This window comes from Stegodyphus dumicola, chromosome X2 (genome assembly GCF_044657685.1).
Source record: "Stegodyphus dumicola isolate Sdum_Otavi_A_Nest chromosome X2, ASM4465768v1".
Taxonomy (NCBI): Eukaryota; Metazoa; Arthropoda; class Arachnida; order Araneae; family Eresidae; genus Stegodyphus; species Stegodyphus dumicola.
The window spans coordinates 114,477,305-114,493,368 of NC_140781.1; the positions used below are offsets into that span (position 1 = coordinate 114,477,305).

At 36.2% G+C, this 16,064-nt stretch overlaps 1 long non-coding RNA gene across 1 annotated transcript; it reads left to right on the forward strand.

The window, feature by feature from the left end:
* Positions 1-783: 783 nt before the first annotated feature.
* LOC146992888 (uncharacterized) lies at positions 784-15,607 on the forward strand. Its single transcript, XR_015038848.1, has 3 exons — positions 784-900; positions 11,504-11,621; positions 14,759-15,607. It is a non-coding gene; the product is annotated as an uncharacterized LOC146992888 (long non-coding RNA).
* Positions 15,608-16,064: the final 457 nt, after the last annotated feature.

Here is a 16,064-nt window from a genome sequence, read left to right on the forward strand (position 1 = left end):
AATTTCATTAAAAGTGACCTGGTAATATTTAAGGATAAACCCTGGTACATTGGGTTAAGCTGTCACCTCTCATGGATGAGAGTACCTAAGTAAAGAACTTAAAATTAGAAACGTTTCTTACGTTAAAATTCTGAATGAAATATTTCTTTTATGGTATACGACTTTAGTTTCCAAGATGTTCTTCGAAATCTGTTTTTAGAATGGTGTTTTTGTGCCCTTTTTTAAAAAAAATCTTTAAAAGTATATATCTATAGCTTTTTTAATGTTAATATATTGTGAGTCTGATTCTTATTCTATTTTGATCTGTTATATCGCTAATTCTGTGTGTGAATTAAGGTAGTTTAATATATAACATGTGCTTCAAAGCTATCAGTAAAGTTTATTTCTCATGTAAAATTACCTGCTTATTGTCTTTTGGTGCCATCTCTCTACCAGCGCTGAAATTATTTACTCATCTCGAAAATCATTATGTCTTTTATTCTGCTTTTGAGTAACTGTCTAAATTTTTTTCTTTCATTATTCATGTTGTAACCATACATTAAAAACCTTTTCTCTTAGCGTACTTCTGTCGTATTAGGAAAATCATTTGCTCTTCTATCGACTGCAGTCATGATTTTAGTAACAATGTAGCACATTGCTGGAGTTTAAAACAAAGAAGGCTAGATTTGAAGTTTTATATATTAAGAGACAATGTTAGATATTTCTCTTTGTGTATAATTATTCTTTAATTTTAAACTATTTAAAATATAATGATTCTTTTTTTCCTCCTTGGCCTCTTCTAGTGTAATTTGTCATCATTTTTGTGCACTCTGAGATTGCAGAACATGCAATATGGAAAGAAAAAGAATGATGATGGGAAAAACGGGGAAATAATGCAGAGCAAAAAGACATCAGTGGCTGGTAATTCTTATTTTATATCAACTTTATTTCCACTAGAAATGATTTAATATTATACTTTGAATGTCTCTTTTCACATTATATTGGAGTTTCACTAGTTATTTATTTTACATGAAAGCTTCACATTATGTTTTAATGTTTAAAGTAGCATTTATGCATTAATTTCTTAGGTTTTGAGTTCCATATTGAAGTGTCTGAGTTGGTGCTTTCTTTATATTATATTTTAATATTGGAAGTGAGGTTGAACTGTTAATCGCACTCTAATTATCAGAAGTCTGAGATTTGTTAGAGTTCTGTTTCTTCTTAGTGGTTTCAAAGTTATTGCTGTAGTCTTAATTTTTTCCCAAGTTGCGTCCTTTCACATTACGAGGAGGAGGCTAAACATTATCCTCTCTGTGTGGCCTAATATTTTCCCTGTCCAATGGGATCTTCTCTTACCAGTAGTCTAGCGTAAATGCACTGCCTGTGTATAAACCAATTTTGTTTCAGGTTTTTCTGAATTTAGAGTTCTGTATCAAGTTCTGTTTTTCTTAAAACCAATGAAAGGTAAATGTTGAAGAAAAAAGAAAGGTAAATAAAAATTTAATGAGTACTCGTAAAGAAAGTTAGTGGAGCCAAATTGTCTTCTGTTAATTGATGCTGAAAATGTTCTTTTTCTTAGCATACTTTATTTATAATTTTCACTTAACTATTTTGGCATATTGTGAGTTTTGTGAACCATTTTGCGAAGATCTAATTAAAATTGATTTGATATATAAAAATTAATTTTTAAATCAAAACATAGATGTTTTATTATTATCGAAATAAAATTCTGCAGATTAACTTTCAACTTTGTTTCCAAAAGCACTCTGAAAGTTTCTTTTGGACTTCTCAACATTCTCTTGGTATAAATTTCTGAGGAAGTTAGAAAATCGAGTAACATTAATGAAACTTCATAATTGAACAGTGGGAGAAGCAACAAACAAATTTTCGTATTAATTACCAAAACATTTGGTCAATGCATTTTATTTCAAAATTATCCATGCGGTATCAGGTTTTTTTCGAGGAAAGTTTAACCGTGCATTCTCAATTTTTTTTCACTCAGAACGAAAATATCGTTTCTTTTCCCATTTGAAGAGCTATGTATGTTTATTTCCGTTCGTTCAGTTTGTTGGAACAGATACGTCAGGACAGTAGCTGCTTGTTTTACTACAGTAAGTCCTTGCAGAATCAGGAGTGGCTGTTGTTCATATATTGTTGCTATGGAAAAAGTGCATTCCGCAGTGTTACCTTTGAGTGGAAAAAAAGTTTTACATGTATTTCAGATTAAGGATCTTTATATTGTTGCGTGCGTATGGGTTCGTTATGAAATGAATGCACAAGTCCGATGAAAAATGAACAAAAAAAAAAAAATTTATTATTATCACAACAAAAATGCTTAAATTTTCTCAAATTATCATGCAGTATTACAATATCTCACAGTAGTTATCTTTTAACTACCCAAATGTCCAATAGAACGCAATTAAAAACAGCTAAAGAACGCTAATCCGCGAATTCGCTACAATCAACAAGAGCAGTTTTCTAAACAACAACAAACTAAGCAACTACTACAAACTGAGATGTTTTCCTCCTTTTATAAGATTTTAAAATCACGCGCTAGAATTTTCCAGTACTTTCTCGAAATCAAAAAGAGATATTTATTTATTTAATGCACGCGCTCTTGTAATTTCAATTTTACGGCTTAGCTTTCTTTTAATATTCGTCACGCGCTGCACTGCGTGAGAAATAAAATCATTTAATTTGTAATTGAACTAACATTAGCTTTTTAAATACCAAATTCGTAACACTGCCCCCTTCCCAAGGACTGCACGTCCCGGGCAGTACAATCCCTGGACAGGAAGCTAAACTTACAACTGTGGCATAAATGCATTAATAAGCATTACATTACAATAATAAACAACATGAACAATAAATGCAATACATAAAACAAATCAAATACACATTTAAAAACAAAATGGACCATGGTCTTATACTATTTACAATTATTTACATTATGTACTATGGCCATAGTAATGAGCTAACCTGTCGTAATGAACGACTTTAGGTTTAGAGTTCGAAGACTTACGAATCCGAACCACGACGTCATTCAGCCTGTTTAGGACTGTGTACGGCCCATTCCAAGGTGACTGTAATTTCGGACAAAGTCCTTTCCGTCGAGTCGGATTCCACAACCACACCTTGTCTCCTTCGTGGAATTGATGTTCAGTAGCTCTTGTGTCGTATCGGGTCTTCATCTTCTCCGTCGCCAAGTTGACTCGCTCTCGTGCAAAATTGTGCATCACTTCAAACCGGGCCTGGAGATCTTGAATATATTCCTCAGACGATGAAGGAGCATCCGGAGGGCGGCCAAACAATAGATCACAAGGCAGACAAAGGTCACGACCGAAGAGCATCTGTGATGGAGAATAGCCGGTAGTCTCGTGGACAGCACTGCGATAAGCCAGTAAAAAGAGTGGTAATTTCTTGTCCCAGTCCTGTTGGTTTCTGGAAACCACTAATGAGAGGTTATTAAGGATGGTTCGATTGAACCTCTCTACCATGCCGTCCGACTGGGGATGCAATGGCGTCGTTTGAGTTTTGTCAATGCCAAGTAGTTTGCATAGTTCTTTGATTACTGCCGAGGCAAAATTCCTTCCCTGATCGGAATGTAACTGAAGAGGCACTCTGAACCTGGAAATCCAGTGCTGTATCATTACCTCAGATACTGTGACTGCCTCTTGATCAGGAATAGGATAAGCTTCAGGCCACTTGGTGAAGTAATCAATGACAACGAGTATGTATTTGTTGCCATCAGCAGTTCGTGGCAGAGGTCCCAGGATGTCAAAGGCGATACGTTCAAAAGGCGCACCTACGTTGTAACGTTGCAGTCTGCCTCGGCTGCGTTTCCTCGGTCCTTTCCGACCTGCACAGGCATCGCAAGATCGGCACCACTTTTGCACGTCATTCTTTGCATTATTCCAGTAAAAGCGCTCACGAACTCTCTGTAAGGTCTTCATAATTCCAAAGTGACCTCCTGTAGGGCTGTTATGTAGTTCTTTGAGGACATCAGGAATCCGGGATCTTGGAAGTATCAGTTGCCATCGGAACGTCTTCCCATCATCCGACTCGAATTTCCGGTATAAGACGCCGTTTCGAATGTGAAGTGAATCCCAGAGTGCCCAGTATTGTTTTGTTGTAGGACTACAGATAGAAATGTCCTGCCATGTAGGTTTTCTGTTTGATGACTCTATTAAATCAAGTATGGGTTTAATGTCGCGGTCTTCCAGCTGGTCTTTCCTGACTTCATCATCACTCCACGGGTCTCGATCAGCCGATGTTGATGTTGTAATTTGTCTTGCGACCGGAGTCAGCAGCTCGTATTTCGCTTCCACCCTGGAACAATATCGGCAGCTTTCTTGGCAAGGTCTTCTAGACAGGGCGTCGGCGTTTCCGTGTGATGATCCCTTACGATGACGGATAGTGATGTCATATTCTTGGAGTCTCTGTATCCACCTGGCTATTTGACCCTCAGGATTTTTGAAATTTCAAAGCCAGGCCAATGAGGCATGGTCCGTGCGGAGGAGGAATTTTCTCCCGTATAGATAATGATGGAAATGTTCTACAGCTTTGACTATGGCGAGCAACTCTTTCCTTGTGACACAGTAATTCCTCTCCAGTTTAGACAGGCACTTGCTCCAGTAAGCTACTACACGTTCTTGGCCGTCTATTTCTTGGGACAAAACAGCACCGACACTTTCATTGCTCGCGTCGGTGTCGAGAATAAATGGTCTGTCGAGCTGAGGATACGTCAGGATTGGAGCAGATGTTAAAGCTTCCTTTAAGTTGTTAAATGCATCCTCGCATTCCTTTGTCCACAAGAATCTTTGCTTGCTCTCTGTCAGCTTGTGAAGTGGTCTTGCGATGGAAGAAAAGTTCTTCACGAATCTCCTATAGTAGGTGCAAAGCCCTAGGAAGCTTCTCAGCTGATGGACATTTTCGGGACGCGTCCAGGATTTAACCGCTGATACCTTTTCAGGATCCGTGCGCACACCTTCTGCAGAGATGACATGTCCCAGGTAAGTCACTTCCTTTCGAAACAATTTGCATTTAGCGGGAGTCAGCTTCAGATTGGCCTCTTTCAGTTTCTGAAGCACCTTTCTAAGATTTTCTAGATGCTCTTCAAAACTCTTTCCGACGATGATGATATCGTCCAGGTATATCAGACAGGCTTCGTAGGAAAGGCCTTTCAAAACAGTCTCCATAAGACGTTCGAATGTTGCCGGCGCATTACACAGTCCAAACGGCATCACTTTGAACTGCCAAAGTCCTTGTCCCGTAGTAAATGCCGTCTTTTCTCGGTCTTCAGGATGGATTTCTACCTGCCAATACCCACTCTTTAAATCAATTGTTGAGAACCACTTGCTTCCAGAAAGAGTGTCTAGAATGTCATCAATTCTAGGAAGAGGGTAACTGTCTTTCTTCGTAACCTCATTCAACCGGCGATAGTCAACGCAAAATCTTGTTGAGCCGTCTTTCTTTCTGACGAGAACGATGGGAGATGCCCATGGACTTGCTGAAGGCTCGATGACATCGCCTTCTTCCATATCTTTTAACAGTGTTCGCACCTCTTCCTGTTTAGCAAACGGTAGACGTCTTGGATATTGCTTGATTGGGGGATGATCGCCAGTATCTATTCTATGTTGTGTCAAACTAGTTCGACCCACGTCAGAAGACGAGCGGGAGAAAACAACTTGAAGATCTTTAATGACGCGATCGGCAGCATTTTTCTCTTTATCGTTTAATTGTGCATTCTGCAATAACTCCGATGTAATGCTCTCTGAGGACACGGATTCTGGGATGTTACTCTTTCTTTCAACGCTGGTTACTGGAGTACATGTTGCAACCACTTCACCTTTCTTAATAACTCTCGACTTTTCAGTTACATTGGCGACTCTCACCGGGATAACCGTTCTGGATAGGTCGATGAGTGTTGAGGCTACTAGTACTCCTTTTGGGATATTACAGTTATTGGGATATTCTATGATGCCGTAGCGGAAATTTCTATTTTCGGCTATGGATCCAGGAAGTAAAATTTCTGTTCTTGCCGGTATTGTGATATAGTCTTGTGCTATGATTTTATGGACAGATTTAACTTCTTCATCATTAACGAGAAATAACGCTATGTCCTCAGATGTAGAATGCAATTCGTTATTTTTAAAATCCAAGTAAAAATTGTATTTCCTTAGAAAGTCCAATCCGAGTATGCAAGAATCAGTGATCTCTGCTACATATGCCGTGTGATGGTAAGCGGCACTTCCAAACGTGATGTTAACATTTACTTTTCCGTCGATGTCGATCTTCTCACCGGACACAGTCTGGAGGGTAACGCAGGGCGGCGTCCAGATAAGTTTGTTTCCTAGTTGTTGAGCCAAATCTTTTCGGATGATGGTGACGTTGGCTCCTGTATCTATAGTCATATTGCACGGAACTCCATTAATATGTCCTATTATGAAAAGTCCATTACTGCCGCCTCTCACTGCAGAAATCTGAAGCGCTTTAAACGGGGGCTTTTCATTATCTGGCAACCTCCGCCCCGCGAGATGGCCACTAATTAGTTTCCCTGCTGCTTGTTAGAAGCGGTCTTAACATCAGTACCCTGGGGTGTTTTGCAGTTTCGTCGTATGTGTCCTTCAGCACCGCAGTTCCAGCACTTAACGGTCGGTTTCTTCTCACCAATATTCCGTCTCAAGGCGTTCAGTTGTCTAGTTAAATCGTCAAGTCGAGCGGTGACTTGATCCCCTGGCTCCTGGACTTGAGCAGCTCTGACTGGGTGGCGGTCTCGACGAGTGGCTTGCTGGGCTGCCTCAAATTTCATGGCGTACACTAGAGCACTTTTTAAATCTTTTACATCCGCCATTCGTAGAGCTTTCTGTATTTCAGTATCTCGGATGCCGTCGATAAAGTATTGCAAGGACAGGATTTCCCTTGTTTCTGTCGGGCATTCCGAAAAGGCGAGATGGGACAGCCTTTCAACATCCGCGGCGAGCTCCTGAAGTGTTTCGGTAGGCTTCTGTTGACGAGATTTTAATTGGAGCTTGCTGTAGTCTTTTAAACACTTCTCCCCAAAGCGCAACTCCAAGGCGCCGGACAGAGCTTCGAAATCTAACCTTTTGTTTTCGGGAAGAGTCTGAAGGATATCCGCTGCGTCGGCTCTTAGAGAAGCGGCGAGATGACAGGCCTTAGCTTGGGAATCCCATCCATTCGCATCCGCCACGATAGAAAATTGTGTCTTATACACCTGCCAGGAGGTCTTCCCATCATATGTGGATAGCTTCAGAGGTGGACGAGCAGGCATTGGTAAGAATTTAAAATCATCACTCCTGCTCCCTGCTGACGCTACGAATTTCTTTAAAGTATCCATTTCTTTGGCAACTGCAGAAACTCTCTCATCAATTTGTTGTTCGATTTGGTGTTGGACGGCACAAACTCTTCCTTCAATTCGTTCCTCCACAGCAGAAACTCTCCCTTCTATATGTTCTTTTACAGAAGAAACTTTTTCTTCTATTTCTTCTTTCACCGAAGAAACTCTTTCTTCAATATGATCTTTTACGGAAGAAACCTTTTCTTCAATATGTCCAACTTTATTTTCAACTGCTTCAATTCTGCCTTCCATAGCTTCAAATTTATTTTCTATTATGCAAGTAATTTCTCTTTTCATTTCTTCTTCACCAGCTTGAACGGCTTTCATTTCGTCCTTAACGGATTCCTGGCCCAATTTCATTTCTTCCTTAACGGATTCCTGGCCCAATTTCATTTCCTCTTTAATTTCTTCTTTAAATGAGGCAAAGGCTGATATTAACTGCCTTAATTGCTCTTCCATCGCTCTTGTTATTGGCATTCAAACCCCACTCCTGACACCAAAAATTGTTGCGTGCGTACGGGTTCGTTATGAAATGAATGCACAAGTCCGATGAAAAATGAACAAAAAAAAAATTTATTATTATCACAACAAAAATGCTTAAATTTTCTCAAATTATCATGCAGTATTACAATATCTCACAGTAGTTATCTTTTAACTACTCAAATGTCCAATAGAACGCAATTAAAAACAGCTAAAGAACGCTAATCCGCGAATTCGCTACAATCAACAAGAGCAGTTTTCTAAACAACAACAAACTAAGCAACTACTACAAACTGAGATGTTTTCCTCCTTTTATAAGATTTTAAAATCACGCGCTAGAATTTTCCAGTACTTTCTCGAAATCAAAAAGAGATATTTATTTATTTAATACACGCGCTCTTGTAATTTCAATTTTACGGCTTAGCTTTCTTTTAATATTCGTCACGCGCTGCACTGCGCGAGAAATAAAATCATTTAATTTGTAATTGAACTAACATTAGCTTTTTAAATACCAAATTCGTAACAATATAATTTAAGCAAACAAAAATACTTTTAATTAGAAGAAATAAATAATTAATGAAGCAACTTTTCATTACTTCTTTTTAAATACATGGCAGAATTATGTTTTGAAAAAGCTGATGTCTTTTGCTTATAAGAATGACTGATGCAACTCTAATCGTGTAGCTGTAAGGAGCACATATTTGTCAGTACCCCTTTTAAAGTGACCTGTTTTTTCTTTAATTGGGTCAATCTCCGCTAGAAGGTCAGATGTTTGATTTGTGTTATCTTCATTTAAAAGCTCTTCCTAATGACCGCTTTTATTATCAAGTGGTCTTATAAGCACCCAATTCTTCTTTCGTAATTTTCTGATTCATTGTTTGACTTGTCTATCTTCCATATGTGAAAATTCTTCATCATCCTTTGCTTTTGGGATTTGTAAGATCTTTTGGACTTCATTTTCAGTCAGTGGAAATTGTTTAAGGTAGCAGATAAATTCTTTCCAATATGTTATATATTGCACTTTTATTATTTCAGTTTGAGTGCAATACGTAAAGTATAAAAATGTGTGGTAATATATGTTAAAGAAAAGTTATACTCTTTGTATTATTTAAAAAAAATACTCACCAAAATGAAAATTAAATGCAGGGAAATTATATTTTAATGTGAAATTTGCAATTGTCTTTCTTCTCCCAGTTTTTTCCCCTCTGGTGCATGCGATGTTATTGCTAAATCCATGGAGTTGTTCGAATGTTTGTTATGCTGTATCTGAACATTGATTTCTAACAAGTTCATTGTTGAAAATTCTCTTTCACATTTTTAAGTAGATCGAAAGCATCAATTTATCTTCTTAAAAGTTTAACTGTTCATGTTTTTTTTTTTTTCTACGAATATTCAAATGGCTTTTTGTGATATTCTTGATCTTATTTAAGCTGAAAATCAGTTATTTCCATTTCTAGATCAGTAGAATTTTTATTTAACATATTTGCAGTCTGTTACAATTTGTCGTAAATATTAGTATTATGTAATGGGTTTGAAGTGAATGAAGTAGTTGGCCTAATTTTAAACACACTTAAAACATCTAATTTAGAAACTAATTTAACCTCGATGAGATTTTCCAAATGTTTGTTTCAGTTTTCTTCTATTTCACTCTTTAGTTCTCCAGATTTTCAAAGTGGCTAAATGTACATTACATTATAGTAAAAATGATATTCCTTCTATTTGTGTAATATTTTCACAAAGTTAATTTTGATTTAAAATGAATTTATAATACCCTTTAATTAAAGACTTTAGTTTAGTGCCCCTCCCCCTGAGGTTTAGGATATAGTTATTATGTCTGTAAGAATGGCTAAATTATAGAACCAGGCATGTTTAATAATTTCTTCATAAGTTTCGTTTCTGGATTTTTATGAGATTTTCCAAATGTTTGCTTCAGTTTTCTTGTATTTCACTGTTTAGTTCTCCGGATTTTCAAAGTGGCTAAATGTTCATTACATTATAGTAAAAATGATATTTCTTCTATTTGTGTAATCCTTTCACAAAACTAATTTTGATTTAAAATGAATTTATAATGCCCTTTAACTAAAGTCTTTAATTTAGTTCCCCTCCCCTTGAGGTTTAGGATTTTGTTATTATGTCTGTAAGAATGGCTAAATTATAGAACGAGGTATGTTCAATTATTTCTTCATAAGTTTCGTTTCTGGATTTTTACTTCTGTGAAACTTTTGTAGCAGAAGTTGGGATGGAACCCGGGCAGCCAGACAGAATGTTCCTTCCCTGAGTGAAATGTTTCTATCATTTCTTTGAAAGTGACCTTATAACATTTCAGGATAAAACCTCGTACACTAATAAATGTATATAGATTATTAATATTAATTATTAATATTAGTATAATGCGTGTTTGATTCTAACAATATTTGGAGCTATTATATCACTAATTCTGTATGTGAATTAGGACAGTTTAATGTAGAACACCTGATTCAAGGCTAAAAATAAAGTATTTGAATTTTGTTTTACTTGTTATTCTGTTTTCAGACGCAGGTTCTATTGTACAATTTACGGAATTTCTCGGTATTGGTCATCTCAGATAGCTGACATAAATTCATTCTTATGTTTAGGTTTTATAGTACAATAAGTTGAGCATCCCTACATTAGTATATGACTTTGATTCATTGGAAAGAAAAAGGAGTATCTTAGTTTTCTTGAATTTTTGATCAAAGCTTTAGTATATAGGTAATTGCAATAGCTCTTCCACGAAATTGCATTTAAAATTTTTGAAATATTTTGAAATGCTGTATCATTGAATGGCATTTGATGTGTTTTGGCTTGCTGTATTAAAGCTGGGCCTGAACCCGGGCAGCTAGACATGTTCATTCCGTGAATGAAATATTGTTATAATTTCAGTAAAAGTGACCTGGTAATATTTAAGGATAAGCCCTTGTACATTGGGCTAAGCTGTCACCTCTCGTGGATGAGAGTACCTAAGTAAAGAACTTAAAATTAGAAACGTTTCTTACGTTAAAATTCTGAATGAAATATTTCTTTTATAGTATACGACTTTAGTTTCCAAGATGTTCTTCGAAATCTGTTTTTAGAATGGTGTTTTTGTGCCTTTTTTTTTTAAAAAAATCTTTTAAAGTATATATCTGTAGCTTTTTTAATGTTAATATATTGTGAGTCTGTTTCGTACTCTATTTTGATGTTATATGACTAATTGTGTGTGTGAATTAAGATAGTTTAATATATAACATCTGCTTCAAAGCTATCAGTAAAGTTTATTGAGTTTATTTCTCATGTAAAATTACCTGCTTGTTGTCTTTTGGTGCCATCTTTCTACCAGCGCTGAAATTACTTACTCATCTCGAAGGTCATTATGTCTCTTATTCTGTTTTTGAGTAACTGTCTAAATTTTTTTCTTTCATTATTCATGTTGTAACCATACATTAAAAACCTTTTCTCTTAGTGTACTTCTGTCGTATTAGTAAAATCATTTGCTCTTCTATCAACTGCAGTCAAGATTTTAGTAACAATGTAGCACATTGCTGGAGTTTAAAATAAAGAAGGCTAGATTTGAAGTTTTATATATTAAGAGACAATATTAGATATTTCTCTTTGTGTATTATTATTCTTTAATTTTAAACTATTTAAAATATGATGATTCTTTTATTTTTGCTTCTTGGCCTATTCTAGTGTAATTTGTCATCATTTTTGTGCACGCTTGGATTGCAGAACATGATATCGTGAAAGAAAAAGAACGATGATGGAAAAAATGGAGAAATAATGCAGAGCGAAAAGACGTCAGTGGCTGGTAGTTCTTGTTTTATTTCAACTTTTTTTCCACTAGAAATGCTTTAATATTATATGTTGAATGTCCCTTTTCACATGTTGCTTTATATTGGAGTTTTACTAGTTATTTATTTTACATGAATGCTTCACATTATGTTTTAATGTTTAGGGTAGCATTTATGCATTAATTTCTTAGGTTTTGAATTCCATATTGAATTGTCTGAATTCGTGGTTTTTTTATATTGTATTGTAATATTCAAAGTGAGGTTGATTTATTAATCACACTATAATTATCAGAAGTCTGAGATTTGTTAGAGTTCTGTTTCTTCTTAGTGGTTTCAAAATTATTGCTGTAGTGTAATATTTTTCCCAAGTTGCCTCCTTTCGTATTACGAGGAGGAGGCTAAAAATTTTCCTCTCTGTGTGGCCTAATATTTTCCGTGTCCAACGGGGTCTTCTCTTCCCAACCGTCCAGTGTACCACTCTATATTTTTCAAATTTTTAAGAAAATATTTCCAGCGAAATCTCAAATTGACCCCGCTTCATAATTTCCGAAAGAAGACATGCTTGTATCTTCTTTATTTGTGTTTCAAATTTTCTCTTAGATTCTTTAGAATTGGGTCAAGAATGAATTCAACATTATCTATGGAAGCATTCAGCTTCAGATCGGCACTGAATGGTTTCCTCGTAGCTGATACGTGAATTGTTTCAAGAAGAGCTTTGAAATTTGCAGCATTAAGGGGGGGCGGGGAATCTGGATCTGCAGAACGGAAATAACTTTAGTCAAAAACTATACATTTCGCTTAAGACCCATTTCAGTGACCATGAGATGTTTAAGAATATATCAAAAAAAAAAAACATAACGTGGAGAGGAAGATAGATCAAGACTATCTCGTAAGAGAGAAAGCTAACAGTCACACACATACACGGACATGTTTTAAAATGATCAATCCTTTGGGAAAACCATTTCAACTCTCTATATGAAACTCATGTTTAAAAGGGGGTCTCATCTAAACGTATGATAAAACATATGAATCATGTCTGGTATGGCAATCATACTAGGAACTGAAATTTTTATAGGTTCATTACAAACAGAAAATCTTACAATGCTTTACTCGGAAGTGTTTAACAGAATACCTTGAGCAAATATTTGAGAAGGAAATGTAAAAGATTACATACCTTTCGTGAAAACCATTTCTGTCCAGACTAAAGCAGGAATAGATCTCAAAAAGCATTTTAATTCTAGAACGATGTCGGCTCTCGGGGCGTTCCAGTACCGACTCAAATGATATTCCCCCCCCCCCAAATCTTCATTAGGCGACATGCTCAAAATCCATAAACAATTCCATTGGAATCTCCTTCTTTGACAAATTCCTTCTTTGAGTTTATTTTCTCTCGAAATCCATACAGAAAAGCAATTTATTGGACTGTAACAACTAAGAGCGAAAGATGATTCATAATGACTCCAGATTCCTGCATGGTCTGTGAAACTGAAACCGTTTTGTTTGCTCAAACTTGTTGGAAGTATGAAACAGGCATTGCAAAGAGAACGAAATATTGTTTACCGCTTAACTAAAAAATGGACTTGTGCGACCAGTTTGTTTTTCTCTCTCCTTCCCAACCCATCTTAGCTTGAGCAACCACTTTGTTTTTCTCTCCTCTTAAACCAAGATGGGTTGGTGCGACCATTTTGTTTCACACCTCAGCAAGATCGATTGGGTCTTCTCGAACTATTTTGTGCTTTGTCTGCTGTCAAACCTTGATAGTTTGAGAGCAACCATTTTGTTTTCCATTTCACCCAGACGAATTGGGTCTTCTCGAACCAAGACTACCATTTTGTTTCCCACATCACCAAAACTCACTTGGTCTTCTCAAACCAAGACAGGTTGCAGTGACTTTTTTGTTTCCCTCCTCACCAAGCTCAACTAGGGAGACCATTGCGTTCTTTCTATCTTCGGGAACCGAGACGGGTCACAGCGACCATTTTGTGTTTTCTCTGCGCTCAAACCTCGATAGTTTGAAGAACCATTTTGTTTTGCATCTCACGAAAATGGGTCGTGTTGTGTTTTTTTTCCACACCTAGCCATCATAAGACAAGATTGACATGAGCTATCATTTTGTTTTCCCACGTCACCAAGATTGACTGAGGTGACCATTTTGTTTCTTCTCTATTCGCAAACCGAGACGGGGCGCAGCGACCATTTGTGTTTTCTCTGTGCTCAAACCTTGATCATTTGAGCAGCCATTTTGTTTCGCATCTCGTATCTCACCAAGATAGGTCGTGTTGTGTTTTTTTCAGTAAGGCACTACCATCCACATCCCATGCCCACTCTCCACACTGAAGTTTTTGCTAAAAGTGATGGTCAAAGAAGAGTGGCAGAGACAATGGGACCAAGGACCACAAGGCAAAAGGATGCATTCACTTCTCCCATGTGTCGATACTGAGTGCTCTATTTATAATTATTATCTCTCTCAATATATCTCTGGTTATGGACCGTACCCAAAGTACTTCTATGAACGAAACCTTTCAGAGACTGAAATATGCATTTGTGGGAATCCAGGTGATCCAGACCATTATTTATTCCAATGCCCAATAACAGCAGACCATCATATCTGCCATCCCACAGCACCAGGAACAGACTTCAAACGCTTCCTGATAAAGCACAGGAAAATCCACAATAGTATCAAAAACATAATTGTACACTCCATCGTCACGGCTTGGAACTGTGTGCACCATAAGTGCTGCTTCTTCTCTTGCACAAATGCCAGTTTTCCAATGGGGGTGCCTTTATATTAATTTCAATAGATTATCTTCGTGTAGCAAGGATTTAGCACCTAGACAATACGATCACAGTTATGCACACCAAAAATGGCATAATGGAACTGGTGAACTCTACTGTATGTATGAACTCCAACTCAGTCCATGAACTTTTCATGAACTATCAATGAACTGTGAATCATCTATGAACTGCTACACTGTCCCAAAAACATCCCATTAACATCATAATAACTTAACCAAGTTAATTATGTTTAATGCTTTTTCATTCAATTCTATTTGTGTGTACACATACTGATATTTATAGTTATATTTCACCATCAACTGTAATGTATGGTATTGTAATGTCATTGTCATCAGCAACTGTATCTTTCGGCCCACAGGTTCTCTATGATAATGTTTCAGTTAACACCGATGCATGGTGTAAGTACACCCTGTGGAGGTATTCTTCTCAAGACGGTTAGTGTGAAGGAGCGACACCAGTTGTGCCAGTGGCGATGTGTTGGTGCTTCCCACACTTAGTCCTGTCCTGCGTTTTTTTCTACACCTAGCCAAGATTGACATGAGCCACCATTTTGTTTTCCCATCGAACCAAGATTGACTCGAGCCACCATTTTGTTTCTCAACGGAAAAGTAAATTTTCTGAATGGGTACTGGTGTTCGAATACTTTGTGACTGGCTGTACATATTGATTTGATATTATCTGATAAACACTGTAAATGAATGAATAAATTTGCCATTAAAATATTTCATAGGAGCAAAAATACATTAAGTCATTAAATGAAGAGGGTAGATGAAATATTCAAATCGTCTAGCTTCTACATTTAGTGTGACAGTAAAATGTCTGAAAAAAATATTAGTTCTTTGGTAAAAATATCTTTATTTATACCAAGTGTTGCAAATCAATCTTAAGTTATTTCTCAGAATGATATATAAAAACTGACCCCCTCTAGCTACATCCCTGAAAGTAAACATTAAGTATTTAACAAATAGATTTGATCATATTTTATGCATCATGCAGACTATATTTCCAGCTCTTTCATTTAAGTGCAATTTATTTCCAGTGTATGAACATGAAATATCTAAAATACTCTACAAGCCTAGTCACTTATTTGTAATTTAATTCAGTTTTCATATAAGAATTAAAATTTACCAGACAATTGCTTTCTTAACATCTATTAAACTATGTAATTTAACACTTTTGATTTTAATGTTTTCAGAAATTCGCTAAATCGAGTTTATCTTTGTGTGACCTTGCTTCAAAGGCACCAATAATAAATTTGTTTTGGCATTCACTGTTAAAATTTTTGAAGAAAAACTTAAATGTAAAAGAAGATGTAAAAGATGTAAAAGAAGGAACAAATTATATTTATCTTGGTAATATGTCTTATGATATGGTTATTTATGGTGTCTCATGATATTGCAGTAACTTAAAGGGCATTTCATATAACTTGTTGTTTCTTAAGTTGCATACCCTGTTTTCGTAACTTCTTGCCATCTTTATGTTTTACTGTTCTGTGTTATCAAATATATATGAAAGGTAAATTTCTAATCAAATATTCTTCTTTTCACTGCACAGTGGTATAATGTGTGTTTGCATTTATTATACAGTTATGATCATTATTCATTATAGAGTTTTATATATTTATTATATATATTTAATTTATATCATTATGTATTATATGATTT